At 41.3% G+C, this 24,344-nt stretch overlaps 9 non-coding genes and 15 pseudogenes across 9 annotated transcripts; all 24 read left to right on the top strand.

The window, feature by feature from the left end:
* The first annotated feature begins 132 nt into the window (after positions 1 to 132).
* LOC136760697 (uncharacterized) lies at positions 133 to 251 on the top strand (annotated as a pseudogene).
* Positions 252 to 461: 210 nt separating this feature from the next.
* Positions 462 to 580, top strand: LOC136760712 (uncharacterized; annotated as a pseudogene).
* Positions 581 to 809: 229 nt separating this feature from the next.
* On the top strand, positions 810 to 928 carry LOC136761622 (uncharacterized; annotated as a pseudogene).
* A 219-nt stretch (positions 929 to 1,147) lies between these two features.
* LOC136761788 (uncharacterized) lies at positions 1,148 to 1,266 on the top strand (annotated as a pseudogene).
* Positions 1,267 to 1,808: 542 nt separating this feature from the next.
* On the top strand, positions 1,809 to 1,927 carry LOC136762138 (uncharacterized; annotated as a pseudogene).
* Positions 1,928 to 2,149: 222 nt separating this feature from the next.
* LOC136762662 (5S ribosomal RNA) lies at positions 2,150 to 2,268 on the top strand. The gene has a single exon (XR_010820856.1). It is a non-coding gene; the product is annotated as a 5S ribosomal RNA (ribosomal RNA).
* A 216-nt stretch (positions 2,269 to 2,484) lies between these two features.
* LOC136761789 (uncharacterized) lies at positions 2,485 to 2,603 on the top strand (annotated as a pseudogene).
* A 216-nt stretch (positions 2,604 to 2,819) lies between these two features.
* Positions 2,820 to 2,938, top strand: LOC136761840 (uncharacterized; annotated as a pseudogene).
* A 224-nt stretch (positions 2,939 to 3,162) lies between these two features.
* On the top strand, positions 3,163 to 3,281 carry LOC136760891 (uncharacterized; annotated as a pseudogene).
* A 214-nt stretch (positions 3,282 to 3,495) lies between these two features.
* Positions 3,496 to 3,614, top strand: LOC136761324 (uncharacterized; annotated as a pseudogene).
* Positions 3,615 to 3,830: 216 nt separating this feature from the next.
* Positions 3,831 to 3,949, top strand: LOC136761701 (5S ribosomal RNA). The gene has a single exon (XR_010820383.1). It is a non-coding gene; the product is annotated as a 5S ribosomal RNA (ribosomal RNA).
* A 216-nt stretch (positions 3,950 to 4,165) lies between these two features.
* On the top strand, positions 4,166 to 4,284 carry LOC136762660 (5S ribosomal RNA). Its single transcript, XR_010820854.1, has one exon. It is a non-coding gene; the product is annotated as a 5S ribosomal RNA (ribosomal RNA).
* A 216-nt stretch (positions 4,285 to 4,500) lies between these two features.
* Positions 4,501 to 4,619, top strand: LOC136760737 (uncharacterized; annotated as a pseudogene).
* Positions 4,620 to 4,835: 216 nt separating this feature from the next.
* Positions 4,836 to 4,954, top strand: LOC136761485 (5S ribosomal RNA). The gene has a single exon (XR_010820360.1). It is a non-coding gene; the product is annotated as a 5S ribosomal RNA (ribosomal RNA).
* A 219-nt stretch (positions 4,955 to 5,173) lies between these two features.
* Positions 5,174 to 5,292, top strand: LOC136761593 (5S ribosomal RNA). The gene has a single exon (XR_010820371.1). It is a non-coding gene; the product is annotated as a 5S ribosomal RNA (ribosomal RNA).
* Positions 5,293 to 5,508: 216 nt separating this feature from the next.
* LOC136762147 (uncharacterized) lies at positions 5,509 to 5,627 on the top strand (annotated as a pseudogene).
* Positions 5,628 to 5,850: 223 nt separating this feature from the next.
* On the top strand, positions 5,851 to 5,969 carry LOC136760627 (5S ribosomal RNA). The gene has a single exon (XR_010820246.1). It is a non-coding gene; the product is annotated as a 5S ribosomal RNA (ribosomal RNA).
* A 215-nt stretch (positions 5,970 to 6,184) lies between these two features.
* On the top strand, positions 6,185 to 6,303 carry LOC136761953 (uncharacterized; annotated as a pseudogene).
* Positions 6,304 to 6,519: 216 nt separating this feature from the next.
* On the top strand, positions 6,520 to 6,638 carry LOC136760916 (uncharacterized; annotated as a pseudogene).
* Positions 6,639 to 6,853: 215 nt separating this feature from the next.
* Positions 6,854 to 6,972, top strand: LOC136762627 (5S ribosomal RNA). The gene has a single exon (XR_010820821.1). It is a non-coding gene; the product is annotated as a 5S ribosomal RNA (ribosomal RNA).
* Positions 6,973 to 7,192: 220 nt separating this feature from the next.
* On the top strand, positions 7,193 to 7,311 carry LOC136760639 (5S ribosomal RNA). The gene has a single exon (XR_010820258.1). It is a non-coding gene; the product is annotated as a 5S ribosomal RNA (ribosomal RNA).
* Positions 7,312 to 7,851: 540 nt separating this feature from the next.
* Positions 7,852 to 7,970, top strand: LOC136761047 (uncharacterized; annotated as a pseudogene).
* A 221-nt stretch (positions 7,971 to 8,191) lies between these two features.
* Positions 8,192 to 8,310, top strand: LOC136761346 (uncharacterized; annotated as a pseudogene).
* Positions 8,311 to 14,817: 6,507 nt separating this feature from the next.
* LOC136762316 (U5 spliceosomal RNA) lies at positions 14,818 to 14,932 on the top strand. Its single transcript, XR_010820520.1, has one exon. It is a non-coding gene; the product is annotated as a U5 spliceosomal RNA (small nuclear RNA).
* Positions 14,933 to 24,344: the final 9,412 nt, after the last annotated feature.

Below are 24,344 nucleotides of genomic sequence, written 5' to 3'. Positions count from 1 at the left end.
TACACGTACCCGGCTACTTTCAACAGCCTTTGCTGCACTGATATTTTTCCCTCCATTTTTCTTTTTTTTTTTTGCTGGAAGTTCGTCAATATCCGCCAACCTTTAAGAGACATCATGCAGCCAGGCCTCTCGGCTTGTGGCCACACCGTCCTGAATGCGCCCGATCTCGTAAGATCTCGGAAGCTAAACGGGGCAGGGCCTGGTCAGTACTTGGATGGCTGACCTCCTAGAAATACCAGGTGCTGCAAGCTTTTTACGTCTCCTGGGTAACTTCATCGTAGCTCTTAATACTCTCTTTCTGTCTGCAGGAGATATAATTGAAGAATTGTACACGTACCCGGCTACTTTCAACACCCTTTGCTGCACTGGTATTTCTCCCTCCATTTCTCTTTTTTTTTTTTGCTGGATGTTCCGTCAAAACCCGCCAACCATTAAGAGACATCATGCAGCCCGGCCTCTTGGCTTGCAGCCACACCGTCCTGAACGCCCCCGATCTCATCAGATCTTGGAATTTAAACGGGGCAGGGCCTGGTCAGTACTTGGATGGGTGACCTCCTGGAAATGCCAGGTGCTGCAAGCTTTTTACGTCTCCTGGGTAACTTCATCGTAGCTCTTAATACTCTCTTTCTGTCTGGAGGAGATATAATTGAAGAATTGTACACGTACCCGGCTACTTTCAAAACCCATTACTGCACTGATATTTTTCCCTCCATTTTTCTTTTTCTTTTTTTTTTTTTTTTTTTTTTTTTGCTGGAAGTTCCGTCAATACCCGCCAGCCATTAAGAGACATCATGCAGCCAGGCCTCTCGGCTTGCGGCCACACCGTCCTGAACGCGCCCGATCTCGTCAGATCTCGGAATTTAAACAAGGCAGGGCCTGGTCAGTACTTTTATGGGTGACCTTCTGGAAATACGAGGTGCTGCAAACTTTTTACGTCTCCTGGGTAACTTCATCGTAGCTCTTAATTCTCTCTTTCTGTCTGGAGGAGATATAATTGAAGAATTGTACACGTACCCGGCTACTTTCAACAGCCTTTGCTGCACTGATATTTTTCCCTCCATTTTTCTTTTTTTTTTTTTTTTTTTTTGCTGGAAGTTCCGTCAATACCCGCCAGCCTTTAAGAGACATCATGCAGCCAGGCGTCTTGGCTTGCGGCCACACCGTCCTGAACGCGCCCGATCTCGTCAGATCTCGGAAGCTAAACGGGGCAGGACCTGGTCAGTACTTGAATGTGAGACCTCCTGGAAATACCTGTTTCTGCAAGCTTTTACGTCTCCTGGGTAACTTTATCGTAGCTCTTAATACTCTCTATCTGTCTGGAGGAGATATAATTGAAGTATTGTACACGTACCCAGCTACTGTCAACACCCATTGCTGCACTGATATTTTTCCATCCATTTTTCTTTTTTTTTTTTTTTGCTGGAAGTTCCGTCAATACCCGCCAACCTTTAAGAGACATCATGCAGCCAGGCCTCTTGGCTTGTGGCCACACAGTCCCGATCTCGTCATATCACGGAAGCTAAACGGGGCAGGGCCTGGTCAGTACTTGGATGGGAGACCTCCTAGAAATACCAGGTGCTGCAAGGTTTTTACGTCTCCTGGGTAACTTCATCGTAGCTCTTAATACTCTCTTTCTGTCTGCAGGAGATATAATTGAAGAATTGTACACGTACCCTGCTACTTTCAACACCCTTTGCTGCACTGATATTTTTCCCTCCATTTTTCTATTTTTTTTTTTTTTTTTTCTTGCTGGAAGTTCCATCAATTCCCTCCAGCGTTTAAGAGACATCATGCAGCCAGGCCTCTTGGCTTGCAACCACACCGTCCTGAACGCGCCCCATCTCGTCAGATCTCAGAAGCTAAACGGGGCAGGGCCTGGTCATTACTTGAATGTGGGACCTCCTGGAAATACCTGGTGCTGCAAGCTTTTTACGTCTCCTGGGTAACTTTATCGTAGCTCTTAACACTCTCTTTCTGTCTGGAGGAGATATAATTGAAGAATTGTTCACGTAACCGGCTACATTCAACACCCTTTGCTGCACTGATATTTTTCCCTCCATTTTTCTATTTATTTTTTTCTTTTTTTTTTGCTGGAAGTTCCGTCAATACCCGCCAGTCTTTAAGAGACATCATGCAACCAGGACTCTCGGCTTGCGGCCACACCGTACTGAATGCGCCCGATCTCGTCAGATCTCGGAAACTAAACGGGGCAGGGCCTGGTCAGTACTTGGATGGGAGACCTCCTGGAAATACCAGGTGCTGCAAGCCTTTTACGTCTCCTGGGTAACTTCATCGTAGCTCTTAATACTCTCTATCTGTCTGGAGGTGTTATAATTGAGGAATTGTACACGTACCCTGCTACTTTCAACAGCCTTTGCTGCACTGATATTTTTCCCTCCATTTTTCTTATTATTATTTTTTTTTGCTGGAAGTTCTGTCAATACCCTCCAGCCTTTAAGAGACATCATGCAGCCAGGCCGCTTGGCTTGCGGCCACACCGTCCTGAACGCGCCCGATCTTGTCAGATCTTGGAAGCAAAACGGGGCAGGGCCTGGTCAGTACTTGGATGGGAGACCTCCTGGTAAAACCAGGTACTGAAAGCTTTTTACGTCTCCTGGGTAACTTCATCGTAGCTCTTAATACTCTCTATCTGTCTGGAAGAGATATAATTGAAGTATTGTACACGTACCTGGCTACTTTCAACAGCCTTTGCTGCACTGATATTTTTCCCTCCATTTTTCTTTTTTCTTCTTTATTTTGCTGGAAGTTCCGTCAATACCCTCCAGCCTTTAAGAGACATCATGCAGCCAGGCCTCTTGGCATGCGGACACATTGTCCTGAACGCGCCCGAACTCATCAGATCTCGGAAGCTAAACGGGGCAGGGCCTGGTCAGTACTTGAATGTGAGAACTCCTAGAAATACCAGGTCCTGCAAGCTTTTTACGTCTCCTGGGTAACTTCATCGTAGCTCTTAATACTCTCTATCTGTCTGGAGGAGATATAATTGAAGAATTGTATACGTACCCGGCTACTTTCAACACCCTTTCCTGCACTGATATTTTTCCATCCATTTTTTTATTTTTATTTTTATTTTATTTTTCTGCTGGAAGTTCCGTCAATACCCGCCAACCTTTAAGAGACATCATGAAGCCAGGCGTCTTGGCTTGTGGCCGCACCGTCCTGAATGCGCCCGATCTCGTCAGATCTCGGAAGCTAAACAGGGCAGGGCCTGATCAGTACTTGGATGGGAGACCTCCTGGAAATACCAGGAGCTGCAAGATTATTACGTCACTTGGGTAACTTCATCGTAGCTCTTAATACTCTCTTTCTGTCTGGAGGAGATATAATTGAAGTATTGTACACGTACCCGGCTACTTTCAACACCCTTTGCTGCACTGAAATTTTTCCATCCATTTTTCTTATTTCTTTTTTTTTGCTGGCAGTTCCGTCAATACCCGCCAGCCTTTAAGAGACATCATGCAGCCAGGCCTCTTGGTTTGCGGCCACACCGTCCTGAACGCGCCCAATCTCATCAGATCTCGGAAGTTAAACGGGGCAGTGCCTGTTCTGTACTTGGATGGGAGACCTCCTGGAAATACCAGGTGCTGCAAGCTTCTTACGTCTCCTGGGTAACTTCATCATAGCTCTTAATACTCTCTTTCTGTCTGGAGGAGATATAATTGAAGAATTGTACACGTACCCGGCTACTTTCAACTCCCTTTGCTGCACTGATATTTTTCCCTCCATTTTTCTTTTTTCTTCTTTATTTTGCTGGAAGTTCCGTCAATACCCGTCAACCTTTAAGAGACATCATGCAGCCAGGCGTCTCGGCTTGTGGCCACACCGTCCTGAATGCGCCCGATCTCGTCAGATCTCGGAAGCTAAACGGGGCAGGGCCTGGTCAGTACTCAGATGGGAGACCTCCTGGAAATACCTGGTGCTGCAAGCTTTTTACATCACTTGGGTAACTTCATCGTAGCTCTTAATACTCTCTTACAGTCTGGAGGAGATATAATTGAAGAATTGTACACGTACCCGGCTACTTTCAACACCCTTTGCTGCACTGATATATTTCCCTCCATTTTTCTTTTTTCTTTTCTTTTTTGCTGGAAGTTCCGTCAATACCCTCCAGCCTTTAAGAGACTTCATGCAGCCAGGCCTCTTGGCTTGCGGCCACACCGTCCTGAACGCGCCCGATCTCGTCAGATCTTGGAAGCTGAACGGGGCAGGGCCTGGTCAGTACTTGGATGGGTGACCTCCTGGAAATACCAGGTGCTGCAAGCTTTTTTCGTCACTTGGGTAACTTCATCGTAGCTCTTAATACTCTCTTTCAGTCTGGAGGAGATATAATTGAAGTATTGTTCACATACCCGGCTACTTTCAACACCCTTTGCTGCACTGATATTTTTCACTCCATTTTTCTTTTTTCTTTTTTTTTTTGCTGGAAGTTCCGTCAATACCCGCCAGCCTTTAAGAGACATCATGCAGCCAGGCCTCTTGGTTTGCGGCCACACCGTCCTGAACGCGCCCGATCTCGTCAGATCTTGGAAGCTGAACGGGGCAGGGCCTGGTCAGTACTTGGATGGGTGACCTCCTGGAAATACCAGGTGCTGCAAGCTTTTTTCGTCACTTGGGTAACTTCATCGTAGCTCTTAATACTCTCTTTCAGTCTGGAGGAGATATAATTGAAGTATTGTTCACATACCCGGCTACTTTCAACACCCTTTGCTGCACTGATATTTTTCACTCCATTTTTCTTTTTTCTTTTTTTTTTTGCTGGAAGTTCCGTCAATACCCGCCAGCCTTTAAGAGACATCATGCAGCCAGGCCTCTTGGTTTGCGGCCACACCGTCCTGAACGCTCCCGATCTCGTCAGATCTCGGAAGCTAAACGGGGCAGGGCCTGGTCAGTACTTAGATGGGAGACCTCCTGGAAATACCTGGTGCTGCAAGCTTTTTACATCACTTGGGTAACTTCATCGTAGCTCTTAATACTCTCTTTCTGTCTGGAGGAGATATAATTGAAGAATTGTACACGTACCCGGCTACTTTCAACAACCTCTCCTGCACTGATATTTTTCCCTCCATTTTTCTATTTTTTTTTTTTTTTTTTTGCTGGAAATTCCGTCAATACCCGCCAGCCGTTAAGAGACATCAGGCAGCCAGGAATCTCGGCTTGCGGCCACACCGTCCTGAACGCGCCCGATCTCGTCAGATCTCGGAAGCTAAACGGGGCAGGGCCTGGTCAGTACTTGGATGGGAGACCTCCTGGAAATACCAGGTGCTGCAAGCTTTTTTCGTCTGCTGGGTAACTTTATCTTAGCTCTTAATACACTCTTTCTGTCTGGAGGAGATATAATTGAAGTATTGTACACGTACTCGGCTACTTTTAACACCCTTTGCTGCACTGATATTTTTCCCTCCATTTTTCTTTTTCTTTTTTCTTTTTTCTGGAAGTTCCGTCAATATCCGCCAGCCTTTAAGAGACATCATGCAGCAAGGCCTCTTGGCTTGCGGCCACACCGTCCTGAACGCGCCCCATCTCGTCAGCTCTCGGAAGCTAAACTGGGCAGGGCCTGGTCATTACTTGAATGTGAGACCTTCTGGAAATTCCAGGCGCTGCAAGCTTTTTTCGTCACCTGGGGAACTTCGTCGTAGCTTTTAATACTCTCTTTCTGTCTGGAGGAGATTTAATTGAAGAATTGTACACGTACCCGGCTACTGTCAACACCCTTTGCTGCACTGATTTTTTTCCCTCCGTTTTTCTTTTTTTCTTTTTTTTTTTTTATTTGCTGGAAGTTCCGTCAATACCCGCCAGCCTTTAAGAGACATCTTGCAGCCAGGCCTCTCGGCTTGCGGCCACACCGTCCTGAACGCGCCCGATCTTGTCAGATCTCGGAAGCTGAACGGGGCAGGGCCTGGTCAGTACTTGGATGGGTGACCTCCTGGAAATACCAGGTGCTGCAAGCTTCTTACGTCTCCTGGGTAACTTCATCATAGCTCTTAATACTCTCTTTCTGTCTGGAGGAGATATAATTGAAGAATTGTACACGTACCCGGCTACTTTCAACTCCCTTTGCTGCACTGAAATTTTTCACTCCATTTTTCTTATTTCTTTTTTTTTTGCTGGCAGTTCCGTCAATACCCGCCAGCCTTTAAGAGACATCATGCAGCCAGGCCTCTTGGTTTGCGGCCACACCGTCCTGAACGCGCCCAATCTCATCAGATCTCGGAAGCTAAACGGGGCAGTGTCTATTCTGTACTTGGATGGGAGACCTCCTGGAAATACCAGGTGCTGCAAGCTTCTTACGTCTCCTGGGTAACTTCATCATAGCTCTTAATACTCTCTTTCTGTCTGGAGGAGATATAATTGAAGAATTGTACACGTACCCGGCTACTTTCAACTCCCTTTGCTGCACTGATATTTTTCCCTCCATTTTTCTTTTTTCTTCTTTATTTTGCTGGAAGTTCTGTCAATATCCTCCAGCCTTTAAGAGACATCATGCAGCCAGGCATCTCGGCTTGTGGCCACACCATCCTGAATGCGCACGATCTCGTCAGATCTCGGAAGCTAAACGGGGCAGGGCCTGGTCAGTACTTAGATGGGAGACCTCCTGGAGATACCAGGTGCTGCAAGCTTTTTACATCACTTGGGTAACTTCATCGTAGCTCTTAATACTCGCTTTCTGTCTGGAGGAGATATAATTGAAGTATTGTACACGTACCCAGCTACATTTAACACCCTTTGCTGCACTGATATTTTTCCCTCCATTTTTCTTATTTCTTTTTTTTTTGCTGGAACTTCCGTCAATACCCGCCAGCCTTTAAGAGACTTCATACATCCAGGCCTCTTGGCTTGCGGCCACACCGTCCTGAATGCGCCCGATCTCGTCAGATCTCGGAAGCTGAACGGGGCAGGGCCTGGTCAGTATTTGGATGGGTGACCTCCTGGAAATACCAGGTGCTGCAAGCTTTTTTCATCACTTGGGTAACTTCATCGTAGCTCTTAATACTCTCTTTCTGTCTGGAGGAGATATAATTGAAGTATTGTACACGTACCCGGCTACATTCAACACCCTTTCCTGCACTGATATTTTTCCCTCCATTTTTCTATTTTTTTTTAATTTTTTTTTCTTGGATGTTCCGTCAATACCCGCCAGCCTTTTAGAGACATCATGCAGCCAGGCCTCTAGGTTTGCGGCCACACCGTCCTGAACGCGCCCGATCTCATCAGATCTCGGAAGCTAAACGGGGCAAGACCTGGTCAGTACTTGGATGGGAGACCTTCTGGAAATACCTGGTGCTGCAAGCTTTTTAGTCTCCTGAGTAACTTCATTGTAGCTCTTAATACTCTCTTTCTGTCTGGAGGTGTTATAATTGAGGATTTGTACACGTACCCGGCTACTTTCAACACCATTTGCTGCACTGGTATTTTTCCCTCCATTTTTCTTTTTTTTGCTGGAAGTTCCGTCAATACCCGCCAGCCTTTAAGAGACATCATGCAGCCAGGCTTTTTGGCTTGCGGACACACCGTCCTGAACGCGCCCGATCTTGTCAGATCTAGGAAGCAAAACGTGGCAGGACCTGGTCAGTATTTGGATTGGTGACCTCCTGGAAAAACTAGGTACTGCAAACTTTTTACGTCTCCTGGGTAACTTCATCGTAGCTCTTAATACTCTCTTTCTGTCAGGAGAAGATACAATTGAAGAAATGTACACGTACCCGGCAACTTTCAACACCCTTTGCTGCACTGATATTTTTCCCTCCATTTTTCTTTTTTCTTTTTTTTTTTGCTGGAAGGTCCGTCAAAACCCGCCCGCCTTTAAGAGACATCATGCTGCCAGGCGTCTCGGCTTGCGGCCACGCCGTCCTGAACGCGACCGATCTCATCAGATCTCGGAAGCGATACAGGGCAGGGCCTGGTCAGTACTTGGATGGGTGACCTCCTGGAAATATCAGGTGCTGCAAGCTTTTTACGTCTCCTGGGTAACTTCATCATAGCTCTTAAAACTCTCTTTCTGTCTGGAGGAGATATAATTGAAGAATTGTACACGTTCCCGGCTACTTTCAACACCCTTTCCTGCACTGTTATTTTTCCCTCCATTTTTTTATTTTTTTATTTTTTATTTTTTGCTGGAAATTCCGTCAATACCCGCCAGCCTTTAAGAGACATCATGCAGCCAGGCATCTTGGCTTGCGGCCACACCGTCCTGAACGTGCCCGGTCTCGTCAGACCTTGGAAACTAAACGGGCCAGGGCCTGGTTAGTACTTGGATGGGTGACCTCCAGGAAATACCAGGTGATGCAAGCTTTTTACGTCTCCTGGGTATCTTCATCGTAGCTCTTAATACTCTTTATCTGTCTGGAGGAGATATAATTGAAGTATTGTACACTTTGTCTTAGGGACAGTCTGGCTAGCAGTGACTGAGTGGTTGACAGACGACAAGCAACGGAATGTACGTGCTCTGTGATGTCATAGCAGTCAGCTGAGAGAGGCTCGTGATGTCATCGCTGAGCTGTCTGTCTGTCTGTCTGTCTCTCTCTCTCTCTTTCTCTCTCTCTCTCTCTCTTCCTCTCAATTCAATTCATTTGTATTGTCAAAGCAATTGGACATACATACATATGTATATATATATATATATATATATACATACATACATACATCCATACATGCTAGAAAGTCATTACTATGTTATCTTAAAGGCTAACTAAGCAGAACATATATCATTATAGAACAGAGTTCATAGGTCAACACATGGTTTTAGGGAACAGGCACGTAGGTCATACCGTTTGACAATGTCTCCAAGGTTCTCATCGTAAATAACAAACAGAAATCAAACTATCTTCTGGGCTGACCTTCTAGCTTGACCGTATCTTTCTTAAGTATACAAGAGAGAAAAACAGGTGTAAGAAAATAATTTCTAATTTTCCTTCTACACATATATACATACATACATACATACATATGTAGCGTTATGTTGGGTGTATTTGGATAAGAGCATTTGGGCTCTGAGCTGAAGCACTGATCTAAAGAAGACCTCTCCCCCCCCAAAGTTATCAGATTTCCTTAGCTCATCAGCTTGGAACTGGTTTGCATCAAAGTGACAGTTTTGGGGAGGATGGCACCGAGAAGAGGCCAAATAGTTTGGAATTCTGCTATGAGATGTCTGGAGAAAGGGGCCTGTAGGTGATAAAAACTCTTTGAAGTGGATGAGAGCCGAAATCCCGACATAGAGCTACGAACCCAGGCCAACCGGCATTTCCAAAAGATGGCATGGATTGACATCAGTCATAAATAAAGCCTCCCTCCAATAGGACACTGGGGGCTGAAACCGAAATCCAATCTCAAGAACTCAGGGACCAATCACCTACTGATCTGACAGACTATAAGGAACAGCGGACAGTCTTTCTCTCTCTCTCTCTCTCACCTGAACCAGAAACTCGCTGCCACAGCTCAACCTGTAGCTCTGTTGCCAGAACCGGAATCAGAAACCAACCAAGTCTTTGCCGGCAACAGAAGAGTTAAACTATGAGAAGGAGATTGAGCGAAGAATTATTTTAAAGGACTTTATTAAATAAATAACTTCACAGACCCACCTGATCAGTGGAGTTTTACAGCTGGACAATTGACTAAGTCGACTGAATACGAAAGTGTCAGTCACTTAAATAGCTATTTGAGTCTTAAGAAACTTGACCCTTGGAACAAACAGGGCCCTGCTTTCCTCAAAGACTTCGTCTTCAAGTAACTACGGTGGAACCATGCTTACAAAGAAGATTTTGTGCACAACCTTGGAGCCTTCAAACCAATGGAAAATCTGTTTGGAAACGACTCTACATTCCCGAAACCCCAACTTCCAGGTGCATCGACTGAGTGGAAGTTCTTGGACAAAGCCGAACCGGACTGCCTTTGTTCCAAACCACACGGACCTCGTGCCGTGTGCTGTTATCTGAGCCCGAAGCCAGAGAGGCCTCTCTGCGACGAAGTTCACATAAGTTTAACAGTTTGGAGTTTGTGATTCATGACATTTGAGAAATCAATTAGAAATGTTAATCTGTGATTCATAACTCTAGAATGTGTAATATCATTTAGTTTTCTTAAATATAAATGTGAGTTGCATTAAACTGTTTTGTTGATAATTTTAGAAATAAAATCTGTCAACGCCGAGAAATATCTTCTCATTCCTGTTTAACTGTTTAGTCTGAAATTGACACAAGTTAATAGACATTAGATTATTGGTGGCCCTGCCTATCCTTAATCATTGAATAATAATCAGTTAAGGGAAATTGTGGTAACAAATAGGATCTTTCTCGGCACCTAAACGTAAATGAGACTGATATATATATAACGAGAAGTTACCTGACATAAATACTAACCTGCGTAGTTATTTAATGTCTGACTAATAATACTAACGAGAGACTCACCTTCGTCTTACTAACCGGTATTGTAGTCAATGTGTTTATAACCTTTTTTGTTTAACGATTTGTTAAACGGAATGTACGTGCTCTGTGATGTCATAGCAGTAAGCTGAGAGAGGCTCGTCATGTCATCGCTGAGCTGGCTGGCTGGCTCTCTGTGTGTGTGTGTGTGTGTGTGTGTGTGTGTGTGTCTCTCTGTCTGTCTGTCTGTCTGTCTCTCTCTCTCTCTCTCTTACTCTCTCTCTCTCCCTCTCAATTCAATTCATTTGTATTGTCAAAGCAATTGGACATGCATACATACATACATACATATATATGGAAAATAAACAATATGTGTACATCTCTTTCTGCATTAGTGGTGCCCTCACAGATGTGCAAGTTACATGACAGACAGACAGACAGACACACACACACTTTCACACACAGACAGACAGACACAGACACACACAAAAACACACACACATACTTTGACAGACAGACAGACAGACACATGCATATTATGGGTCTTTGTTGGGTAGTGAAATGGGTAGCATCAGTCGCAGTGTGGGTAATGTCAGGGAGCCAATCATAGTCCCCGTTATTTGCATATCGTGGCGCAAAGCATTCTGGGAAAAGCAACTAAACACGTTTAGTCATGTATTTGTCCATAGTTTACACATGAGATGAAAGAGACAGTATGACGTATTGAGCACCTGGGATTCCTCATGTGTATGTGAGGGGCAGAGGAACCGGATCCCAAGTGTGCGTCCCAGGTGCTATAGGTTTCAAAGCATGCAGGGGAATAGGCACCCCACCCTGACACCTATAGAAGACTGGATAGGGAGATATAAATAGCAATGGGGAGACTCTTGTACTTGGTGTGGCTCTATCCATATAGTGGGGCCAGCAGCCACTTAGCAGGTGCAGCAATAGAAGCTCAGCCTGGGGAGACTGGATTTAGCATTTCCTCTCCATTTTGATAACTATCCATAATCATTTCTGCAAAATACTTCTATGATACCTATGTATGTTTTTTACTTGTACTATATTATACTATCAAGTATCAGTGTACACATACAATGTGACCTGTTACATTAATACAGAGGCCACGGAAGGCCAGATCACTAATAGCCACTGTCCCCTGATATTACACTTTTTTACAATCACTTTGGCACTCATTTCAGAACCTTGATGTCATTTTTCAAAACTCTAGACACTAAACTCACACCCGATGATCAAAATGCACATTTTTCAAAACTCTAACACTTTTTTACAATTGCTTGGATACAATACACATCAACCTCAGATCATTTGTTCATTGAACTAAAATGACACAACTTAACATCAAAGTATTACCATTTCAAAATGCAATTCACACATTACATCTGAGATCACTGTCTATTCATTTCATTACAAAGATCTAACTATCAATTGATACAGCTGCTCAAAATGATAAGTGACTGTTGCATTACTCTTAATGCATAATTTTATGGAAACTGACAAACAATATTCCATGTTTCGATCATGAAAGTTTCAGGATAATGAGATCCATTGACATCAATAAACGAGGAGCATGAACCAGTTGGACTACATTATCTATGGATGTAATATTTCATCATCATTCATCATCATGTAGCACTTTTCCACACCATGTTTGCAGTGTGGAAGGAAAGTTAGAAATTCTTTCTCTAATACCTGTTTTTCTCTCTTGTATACTTAAGAAAGATAAGGTCAAGCTAGAAGGTCAGGCCAGAAGGTAGTTTGATTTCTGTTTGTTATTTACGATGAGAATCTTGGAGACAATGTCAAACAGTATGATTGAAGTGCCTGCTCCCTAATCCATGTGTTGATCTATGAACTCTGTCCTATAATGATATAAATTCTGCTTAGCTAACTTTTAAGATAACATAGTAATGACTTTCTGATTATAACCAGCTCTTTGATTTTTGTGTATAAAAGCTCTGACTGTTAAAATGAAGGCAGAGCGACTTTGGGATCTACTTGAGTCACTGTTCCTCTCCACGCTGCGTGTATTAAAGGCATTGCAACTAACGCTCCAACCTGGTTGAAGATGATTGTTCTTCCACATCAGATTTGACATTACTGTATGTATGCAGGCCCTTGTAATTGCTTTTCCAATACTGCCAACTGGTTATTGATGATTGATTTCACATTGTGGTACGAGTATCGAGTGAATTGAGTGCTATCCACCCCAGCAACACAGTGATAACATGGAGCCGGCAAGTCATCCAGGTCACAATAGAGGTCAAGCAGTGGGAGGAGGAAGACGTGGTGGTCAAAGGAATGGAAGGGGACATGCACCCCTTCTGAGAGGTGGTCGTGGGCCTCGTCATAGAGGAGGGCTTAGGCCTCACCAGAGAGGCAGCCATGGGCCTCATTTGAGAGGTGTTGGGGGAACGTGGTAGAGGACAAGGCCACGGACCAGACAGCGGCAGCAACAGCAAATAGTGTCCAGTGAAATCCGAGAAATAGTTGTAGAGCATGTTGTAAATCATGGCATGACCATGACTGAGGCAGCTACAATGATTCAATCAAACCTCAGAATCAACTCAGGATCAACTGTGGCCTCAATCATCAGAAATTTCCGTACTGAGAAGCGGCAAGTCTTCAGCATGCACTAAACATTAGGCTACTCTCAATTGTCAAATGACTGTATACTGCATACCAATGTGTAGCACAGAGTATAGTGTGCCTTTTGAAAGAAATGCAGACAGAGTGAAGCAGCTGATGACTGAGTATGTTCAGGTATGTTCAGTTTCAAGATGCCTCTTGTGAAAAATGGTTGTGAGAACCTGAACCTGAACACAGGGCTGATGGAAATTCAGAAGTACAGTAATCAATCCTTTGTTTTACACTAAGCCAGGTGAGGAACACTGCAGTTGACATTTTACTGTAGTTTTGTTCTTTTTTGTAGCTAATTATTGTTGCATGGATTCAAAGAAACCTATGGTGTGATTTGATTGTATTGCATCAATACATTTCAGATTTTGTTCAATGATTCCACTGTGTCTGTAGTATTCTCTCTACTAGTCCTTTTACAGTGATGTATTTATGTGTAGTACCATAATGAAACATGTATCACATATTTTGTACTACAATATTTAATGATTGTACGAACAACTACACAGTGAAACTATCGGTATCTTCTGTGTGGGTGATCTAAATAAATGTTACTATGGTATTTCATGATAAATGAATTATTTGAACCAACAAGTCTGCAAGTGCAAGGTTTCTTTAAAGATATGAATGCACAATGCAATGTTTTGAACATTGGACAGCCTGTGTTACAAGTGATGACCGTTTTGAGTTTTGTGTCTAGAGTTTTGAAAAATGACATCAAGGTTCTGAAATTAGTGACAAAGTGATTGTAAAAAACTGTATATTCATCCTATTTAATGTGCTCTTTTAAAATGTACTTTTCTTTTTTATGTTGCCATTTCTGTTCTACCAATGTTTCAGTTGTTAGCCAAAGATTGACAGAGTACATCTCATACACACAGGCCAGACAGCAAGGATTTCTTTTTGAAATTCAATTACAAATGCTGCATGAACTCATCAATACGATTAGAGCTCCTGAAAGCAATATAACTAACTCACTCTACAGCATCTCATTAGCAGTGAAAAGAAACCAAGAAAGTTGGGACAGTCGACTGTTTACCACTATGTAACATCACCTTTTCTTTTAATAACACTTATTAAGCACTTGGGCACTGAAGACACCACTTGGTTAAGTTTAGCAAGTGGGATTTCCCCCCATTCATCCATTATGCATTTCCTCAGCTGCGCAACTGCACAGGGCCTTCGTTGTCTTAATTTGCACTTCATAGTGCGCCACACATTCTCAATTCGGAGACAGGTCAGGACTGCAGGCAGGCCATGCTAGCACCCGCACTCTCTGCCTACGCAACCATGCGCTTGTAATCTGGGCAGAATGTGGTTTGGCGTTATCCTGCTGAAAAATGCAGGGATGTCCCTGGAAAAGACGATGTCTGGATGGCAGCATATGTTGCTCCAAAATGTGTACATCTCTTTCTGCAAAAATGGTGCCCTCACAGATGTGCGAGTTACATGACAGACAGACACTCATACACACTGTCACACCCACACACACACACACACTTTCACAGACAGACACACGCACACACACTCACTTTCACACAGAGATAGACACACAAACACAGAGACAGACACACACACACTCACTTTCACACAGAGACACACAAACACATACACTTTCACACAGACACACACACACATACATACATACATACATACATATATAAGGAAAAGAAACAATACATTTAAAAATCACAAAAAGATGTAATAAAGTACAGAAAATCTAAATGTAATAAAATGTGATCTTTAATACACACAAATATGTATGGCTGGTCGGATGCGTCTTGGACTCGGGTTCCTCTTCATTACGTATAATGCTTTTGCCTTTTGCTATAGCTTTCCGTGGAGGGGATCGTGGGTGAGTTTGTACCATTCTTGGGAGGCTCTGCCTTGTTGGGGCGGAGCTGTGATCCAGGTGAACAGCAGATCGGACATAGGTGGGCATGTGGGCGGAGGAGGAAGGCCGGTCAAGCAAATAAGCTTGCTAAGGTACGCAGCAGCAGCAAGCAGCCCCACCATCCAGTCAGCCAGCCAGTCTGGCTGGCAGTGACTGAGTGGTTGACAGACGGCAAGCAACGGAATGTACGTGCTCTGTGATGTCATAGGAGTCACCTGAGAGAGATGTTTGTGATGTCATCGCTGAGCTGGCTGGCTCTGTGTGTCTTGCTGGCTGTGTGTGTGTGTGTGAGAGAGAGAGAGACTTTTTGACTTTTATCAGACTTCATTGCCTGTTTGCAACACGCAATAATTCATACAAAAGAAAATAAATAAATAAATAAAAAATAGTGTTCCCCTTTGTTTGTCTCCCCCCAACAAGCATTAACTCCGCCACTGATCTGTACACTTTTAAAGAAAGCAACCCAATACACACAACAAAACAACCATCAAATACTAAACCCTATAAATGAATTACATAATAAAAACCAACTCCCCGTCATACAATTCACAAAGGGCATCATTAATACACCAGACCTGTTCAAAACTCTCCAAATCATTCATCAGCCTGTAATAGTTAAACTCTAGTCTGACTCTGCACTTGACCAGCATGGCAAACACTCTCACTGCATCCTCACTGCCCTCCCCACACACTCTGTTCTTCCTAGTCTTATAGACGGCCATTTTAGCCTGGCCCAGCAAGAAGTTTACCAGCTGGTCCACATGTTTGGTCTTTCTGGTGTATCGCGCCCCTAAAATAAAAACCTTTGTGTTAAAAATCAGGTTAAGATCAGTAAAAAGACGAGTTAAAAGACTAAAAATGGGTGACAACCGAGAGCAAGTGCTGAAACAGTGAAACACGGTCTCTCTCTGAGCACAGAATGGGCAGGCGTCGGACACAGCAGGGTTAAGAACAGTAATAAAAGAATTGACAGCAATAATGGTGTGTAACACCCTCCACTGCAGATTGCCAGCTCTCTTATTGAGGGGGGCTTGTACAGGCTTCTCCAGGCGGGCGCAGTGTCTTCCCCCAGCCCCAGCCTGTAAAGTAATTTTAGGAATCACAAAGAAACAGTTGAAAGTGCTAAATAAGTATTTTGATGCACCATATTAATTTAGGAAATTTACATGTTGTTTTTCATCAGCTTCTGTATCTGATGGCTCCACATCACTGGCTGGATTGACAGCAACGACACTCTAAAAAAAGAAGTGTTAAGTTTGAGCATTCAGGACTTGTTTTGAAGATCCTGAATATCACTGGTCCACAATTTATCTGTGAAACTATGGGTTAATCTCCATATACAAAATACTTTTCACACACACTTTAAATTTACAACTAAATTTACATGTTGATGTCTTTCGTCAGCTTCTGTATTTGATGGCTCAATATAACTGGTTGCATTAACAGCAACGGCACACTACAAGAAAATAACATTATATTTAAACATTCAGGACTGGTTTAGCATCACCTCGAATATCCCTAGCCCTTGAGGTCGATTGTTATTGTGGTCTTCAAGACCAGTGCTTCTCAACCTTAGTCCTGGAGGAGGCCCACTGTCTGCTGATTTTCATTACAACAACATTGTAGGTTATATCAGTGACTGTGGTCCTAAAGTACCCCTATGCCTGCTGTTTTTTTTCCAGTTGAGCTCTTAATTACCTAATTGGCTTAACTGAAGCCATTTAACCCTTTTCCCAGGTCTTTGGTTGTTGATGAGTTACAAAGAGCTGGATTGTGGCCCGCCATGACTGGAAGTGAAGAACACTCACTCTAGGCCTTTAACTTAATGTTCATATGTAGGGGCCTATCCATCTGATTTGTTTTTGCACATTTATTAACAGAAAAATTGATGGTACGTGAAATCATCTGAGCTGAAAAACATAATGTTCCACCAATAATAAAATAAATGTATTAATTAAAATTATAGAGATAATAGAATGTTCACAGATTATTAGTTCAGAAAATAAAATATTTTTTTATATCTTAAATAGAATTAACACTCAAATCAGTTGTAGGGTAAACAAGGTCTATTTTTTGGATTGATTTTATAATTATACATGTATGGCTGCATGAAGCTTACCTGAGAATCTGATATTTTAGTAACTTTGTTGCTTCTTGTTGGGTAGTCCACGTTTGCCGCCGTTCTTTTTCTGTAAATGTAAATCAAAAGGCAATAATTACATACTGTAATTAAAATACAAAAAGTATAAACATTGTATTATTATTTTTGTATCCTGTTTCTCCATCTCGATGCTGTTCTTTTTGGAATTGCATATCTAGGTTTACTTAAATACTGTTTATAAGATTGTAAACTCATCATCCAAATTTCTTCATTTGCCAAACTTTATGTAGTGCGCTTGCAGTTTCAGAAGAAGAAAAAAAACTGTAACAGATGGGATATGTAGTACTTTATACTCGAGTGGTCTATGCGATTACACCCTGTTGGTGTTATTAAGAACGCCAAGTACCAGAATGCAGAGCGGGACTGTTTTTTGTGCCGTGACTTGTTGGGGGAAAAAGGCGCAGAAAAAACGGACGAGAAGGTGAAGGTAGTATGGCGGTGATGCACGCGTTGGTGAAGTGGGAAAGCGGGGTCGACAAAGACTCTTACAGCGTGATTCCCACTGCTTGCTTTCGCAATTTTGATTTATTCAGCATTGCTGATGATGACGAAGAGACGACTCGAAACTTCAGAGCAGAGTGGAGAGACACGAACAAACCTCCAAAAGGTGGATGGCCTGTCCATGAAGCGCAGATCATTATGACTGGTAACAATGTTTATTTAAAAAAAAAAAACATTAAAGTCTTTACATGCTATTTGATATATACAATCACAGTATATTTGAAATGAATGTTTAAGTTATTAATGTGTTGTACGTCTAACATACTCTTATAACATGGTAGGTGGTGGTGAGGGCGCTAAAAACTCGTCATACTTGACTGGCATTTGTAAGAACGATTTATTGTGTGTTGTGCTTTACAATAAAATCCCCCAAATCACAAAATAAATTAAACCAGATATAATTTAACTTCAGTTTTGATTCAGTGTTGGCTGTTCATCTTAATTTGTATGGTCAAAGCACAGTATTTTTATGACAAATAAATATAATCCCCAAATATCTGTGGACATAATGCAGGGTTTTATTTATTTTATTTTTATTTTAGGAAAAGAAGGCGAACTAAGAAGAAAACTTAATGACCTAACAAAAATGCCCTGTCCTAAAATGAAGAGAGTACCTAAACCAAACAAAAAACTTCAAATTTCAGATGATAGTGACCTTGATGAACCACAGTTACCGGTGAGATAATTACTGCAAATATTAAATAAATGTATTGCAGGATTGTTTTTTTTTAATCATATTCATATATATATATATATATATATATTTTCATTTTAAACTCTTTTCCTCTCTGAATACAGCACAAAATAAGAAAGAAAACCGATGGAGCTTCAAGAATTAGATCCCGTCATATTCTACAGACATTTAAAGAGTCCAGTGAAGTTGAGCTACAGCAAAACGTTAAGCAGCTCGAAAAGGAAAACACAAGACTTAAAAATGAAAACCAATGTCTTCGAAACCGTATGGTTGATAGTAAGTTTTTTTATTTATAGCAAATAATTCCTTACCTTGATAAATGTTATTCTTCAGTAATTTAGATTCCAGAGTAATGTATTATAGTTGATCATACTGAAGTAATCTAGAACCACAATACAGACTCTTAATGTGCACTGTCTAATAGTTTAATAATACTGATTATTAAATAAAGTTTTTCAACATAACTTCATAATCCTACATTAATGACTATATGCATTACATTAGACCTGGAAATTCTTGTATTTTATCTTTTTTATTTTTTTCGTAGCTAATGTTAATGACCCACAAAAAGGTCAGTTTGCCAATAACATAGAGCAAGTCTCTCAAGTATAATTGCAGGCATTGATGGTTTTGTTTTCACTTTGCATTAAATATATTACTAGAAATGATTATCATTTAATACTAAGGTTTTTTTCTCCAGAGATTCCAGACCTTTTGGACAATCTGAAAAAAATTGTAACAAAAGCCACATTTATCAGCAATGAAGACAAAAGTGTGTCACCATCAAGTGGTTCTGACAGCCCCACAGCAAATTGTTCTGAATCTGACAAAGAATCACCAAAACAGGTATAACACTCTTGGTCTACAATATTACAAAGACAAGGTAAAAATATATATATTGAAAACAAATATTGGTTGTAAACAATCTAATGATGCTACATTATCAGTTATATTCATAGTTATAGTTGATAATAAGAATGTAATTGAATTATGGGTGTCACAGATTCACTGACTTTATTATGTCTGTAAATTAATAAACTTAGAATTGAGACATACTGTGGTCTTTAATAACACATTTCTGTAACAAAATCACAGCCTTACTGATAATGTATTCCACTTAACATAATATAAGAATAGTTTGGGGATAAACTTGTTTTTTATTTACCATTGTCTTTTAGGTGGAAATATTCCCAGGCACTGGAGTTTACATTGACAAACTGTCCTGGATCCTTGCAGAGAGGTGCAGCACGAATACGTCATATGCAAGAACCCTGACGGTTGCTGCCAGAACCGGAACCAGAAACCAACTAAGTCTTTACCAGCAACAGAAGGGTTAAACTGGGAGAAGGAGATTGAGCCGTACGAAGAATTCTTTTAAAGGACTTTATTAAATAAAGAACTTTACAGACTGCGCTGCCCGCCTGTGCCCAGCCATCCAGCTGGACAATTGACTAAGTCGACTGAATACGAAAGTCATTTAAATAGCTATTTGAGTCTTAAGAAACTTGACCCTTGGAACGAACAGGGCCCTGCTTTCCTCAAAGACTTTGTCTTCAAGTAACTACGGTGGAACCATGCTTACAAAGAAGATTTTGTGCACAACCTTGGAGCCTTCAAACCAGTGGAAAATCTGTTTGGAAAAGACTCTACATTCGCGAAACCCCAACTTCCAGGTGCATCGACTGAGTGGAAGTTCTTGGACAAAGCCGAACCGGACTGCCTTTGTTCCAAACCACACGGACCTCGTGCCGTGTGCTGTTATCTGAGCCCGAAGCCAGAGAGGCCTCTCTGTGACGAAGTTCACATAAGTTTAACAGTTTGGAGTTTGTGATTCATGACATTTGAGAAATCAATTAGAAATGTTAATCTGTGATTCATAACTCTAGAATGTGTAATATCATTTAGTTTTCTTAAATATAAATGTGTGTTGCATTCAACTGTTTTGTTGATAATTTTAGAAATAAAATCTGTCAACGCCGAGAAATATCTTCTCATTCCTGTTTAACTGTTTAGTCTGAAATTGACACAAGTTAATAGACACCAGATTATAGGTGGCCCTGCCTATCCTTAATCATTGAATAATAATCAGTTAAGGGAAATTGTGGTAACAAGTAATGATAGGATCTTTCTCTCCACCTAAACGTTAATGAGACTGATATATATATAACGAGAAGTTACCTGACATAAATACTAACCTGCATAGTTATTGAATGTCTGACTAACAATACTAATGAGAGACTCACCTTCGTCTTACTAACCGGTATTGTAGTCAATGTGTTTATAACCTTTTTTGTTTAATGATTTGTGTGTTATCATATGCGATCCCATGGTCTTTGATTTGGTCACGGAAGTGATTTGTCTTTGATTTGTTGATCTAGAGTTGAATTTTAATTAGTTTTTCCCTTTTGTATAATTAGTGTAGTGCTACATTTAGTCTTTGTTTTTGAATAAATTTGACAATTTATATCTTTGGAATTGGTGTCTGCGTCCAATTATTACAGAAATTGAGTTCTACAAGATTCCAGGATTCGTGATAAGGTGATACTATAAATTCACTTCTTTAATTGAATTTTATAAGTGTACCTTACGCTACACCTTTGACCACCACGTCTTCCTCCTCCCACTGCTTGACCTCTATTGTGACCTGGATCACCTGCCGGCTCCATGTTATCGCTGTGTTGTTGAGGTGGATAGCACTCATTTCACTCGATACTCGTACCACAATGTGAAATCAATCATCAATAACCAGTTGGCAGTATTGGAAAAGCAATTACAAGGGCCTGCATACATACAGTAATGTCAAATCTGATGTGGAAGAACAATTCCTTTATCCCTCTGTTCTCCACCAGGGTTGTGCTGTTCGCCTCGATTGGCAAGTTTGCAGTGTGAGGAGTGGATCCATGTCGTCGTTCCTAGGCACTTCACAGCTGTGTGGGTGGTCAGGAGCACCTGGTAGGGCCCTGTCCACCTGGGCTGTTGGGAGGACTTTCTCTTGTGTGCTTTGATATACACAGTCACCTTGCTGGAAGGGGTGGTAAACCTGCTGGGATGGTTCAGTCTGGGCGGCTTTCATCTGTGAATGGACAGCTTCGAAAGCACGTGTTAGTCCCATACAAAAAGACAACATAGCATCATCCATCAAGTGGATGTCCATTTCCCTTACAGACAATGGAGGAGTGATGGAGAGTCTCATAAGTCATCCCATAATAATCTCACACAGAGAAAGACCTGTTTTTCTCAATTTGCTGACGATTTCATTGTCATTAGGACTATAGGAAGGGGATCTGGACGTTTGAGTCCTGTTTGTTTGCATATATTAGACAGCTTATTCTTTAATATCCCATTTTGTTTCTCCACTGCTCCAGCTGACTGAGCCTGATGGGGCAGTGAAAATGTTGTTTACCTCGCAGGGCTTTGCATAGTTCCTGCACTATTGTCCCAGTGAAGTGAGTGTTCCTATCACTGGAAATTTCCCTGGAATGCGAAATCTACATATAACATCCCTTAACTGTATTTTTGCTACTTTTACTACTTCAGCCTTCCTACGGGATAGGCTTCAACCCATTTAGAACACCTATATATTATTACAAGTATATATTCATATCCACAACATTTAAGCTTTTGAACACAATCTATTTGCATATTGCAGGATTATGAGCTTGACAAATGTGGCAAGTTCTACAATATTGCTAAGCTGTTACTATAAAACCTGGGGCAAACCAATTTAAAAGACTGATGCACACATCCCCCCTTTGCCCGTGTGGCCAACACCATGCGCCACATGGGCAAACCAGGGAAAGAGTGCCTGTGAGGCAACCAATGCATTAGCAAATGTTTGAGCTCTCTTATGGAAGGTGCAGTGGCCAGTTGCAATTTCCTGGAGCTTTTACAGTGCATCTCAAATTAAATTTCATCCAGCCCCAGGTCATAAAAGTCAAACCATAGTTACGACATACATAACACATACATTTTGTTGCTTCAAAGAGAATACAAAAGTCAGCAAAACATTCTTTTTTACAAATTCAGTTTGTAAACTGTATTGTACATATATTTGTTGCGTTTTGATTTATAAACATTATACATTGTACAAATCTTAAGTGAAGGGCAATGGACTGATTCTGACTTCATGGCTGTCATTCTATTCATTTGAATAATGTGACATCTCCACTAATAGTACATTATAAATTAAACTATCAATAGAAGAATATGTGCTACTGCGGACGTCATCTGAGCAGTTTCACAATATATTGTAGATTCCTATAATCTGGAAAACCTTTAATTATAGTATTTTAACTTATTTCTCCACTGAGTCAACCATCACTTCAGCGTAGTGGACCTCAGCATTGGTCTGTTCAAGTGGCTGTGAGGCTGTCTTTAAAGCCGCGCCCTCGGCCTACTGTGTCTCAACAAGAACACCAGCATCTTCTCCATATGGGTCAGACATCGGTTCCTTCAGGACACGATTCATAATATGCATATCTGCCATGTGGAATAAATCAGTCTGAAGACACAATGTGTGGTTCACACAACATCAGAGATCGTCCTTATAAAAGGCATCTCTATCACATTAGTTGACATTCGCACAATCTATAAGGTTTCTAGTAAAGGGACAATTCAAAATAATAATAATCTTGATTCCAATTTATCTCATTTATCAAATTATTTCAGTACAGCACTCAGCTGTCGTCAGCAGCATCATATCTCCTGTGTTTATTGAATCAGCTTTAATTCCTAGTGTAGATACTCTTTTTGTGTGGAGTTGTCAAAGTTTCAAAACAATGTGCTTATCTTTGTCCTTTTATCTAACTTAAATACCTGAGAACATTACAATAACTATTACAGCAGCTCCTTCAACACCATAGTTAATAGTAGTTGGGTAAATGATGGCAGTTATTAATCTTTGTTTCTCAATTCATTTTTTACCAATAAACCATAATTTGAAATTATTTCCATACTCCTATTATTCCTATTTTCATTATTATTAGTTTTATGCGGTTGTCATCTAGTATGTGATGTATTCGTCTGTATCAACATCAATATTATTATCATTATTAATACAAGCAGTGTAAATTACCATTCATTACACTCTTGCTCTGTTTGTAATAAGTTATGAACCCTTACACGTACTTACAGTCTCTGACTTCTCTCTCTCTCTCTCTCTCTCTCTCTCTCTCTCTCTCTCTCTCTCTCTCTCTCTCTCTCTCTCTCTCTCTCTCTCTCTCTCTGCTTGTCTGCTCAGGCGAACAGGGGGAGCAGAGGAGCACATACGGCCCTTGCCCCCTGCCCCCCTCTTCCTAATTGATAGGGTATTTCTGTTTGTGAAAGGACTATTTCCAAACAGTTTTATAACTTGCCAAGACTATGTTTCATTAAATTAGTTATGTTACACCTTTAGTTATACCTGTAGTAACTTCATTATTTTCCCTCATATTCCAGTCAATCACCATCAGAGTCTCTCGTGGCAGTACATTTGTCTCACACAGAACAAACTCTCCTTTCTCAACCGCTTTCAATTTTGGATAACATCGCACTGCATCCCAACAGCTGTTCTTTCTCCTATTCCTAATTTCTTACAAGAAAATGCAAGTTATATTTGATCGATTTGTATTATTACTATTTATATACATTTCACTACATTATTGTAGTTAATGAATGTATTTAATCTTTGGAAAATAAGCCTTTTCATTGATCTCAATAATGATGTCCAGGTACTTCAGGAAAGCACATTTTCAAAAAATGTGTCCAGTCAATGATTTCCCCAACTAAGAACCTGCGTGGGCACTAAGACTGTCCTCCTGCGCGGCTCATGTCTTTATTGTGTCACTTCCTCCTATTGAAGTCCAATCTACACCAGTACAGGTTCAGAAGAACTGTTCCCGAATCCAGATTGAACTGATCAATAGTTAATTTCTTACCTACACATTGTATTTAGGGATCTATTTCTAGGGATTTAAAAACTCTTCATTGTGGAACTCATAGCTTCCAAATGAGCACATCGTTAATTTCCTGGAGTATCTGGTTATCTATTTATCAATATGTAAGAAACCTTCACCGAATGTT

Source organism: Amia ocellicauda, chromosome 10 (genome assembly GCF_036373705.1).
Source record: "Amia ocellicauda isolate fAmiCal2 chromosome 10, fAmiCal2.hap1, whole genome shotgun sequence".
NCBI classification, from domain to species: Eukaryota; Metazoa; Chordata; class Actinopteri; order Amiiformes; family Amiidae; genus Amia; species Amia ocellicauda.
This window is presented reverse-complemented; position numbering and strand designations above follow the sequence as displayed.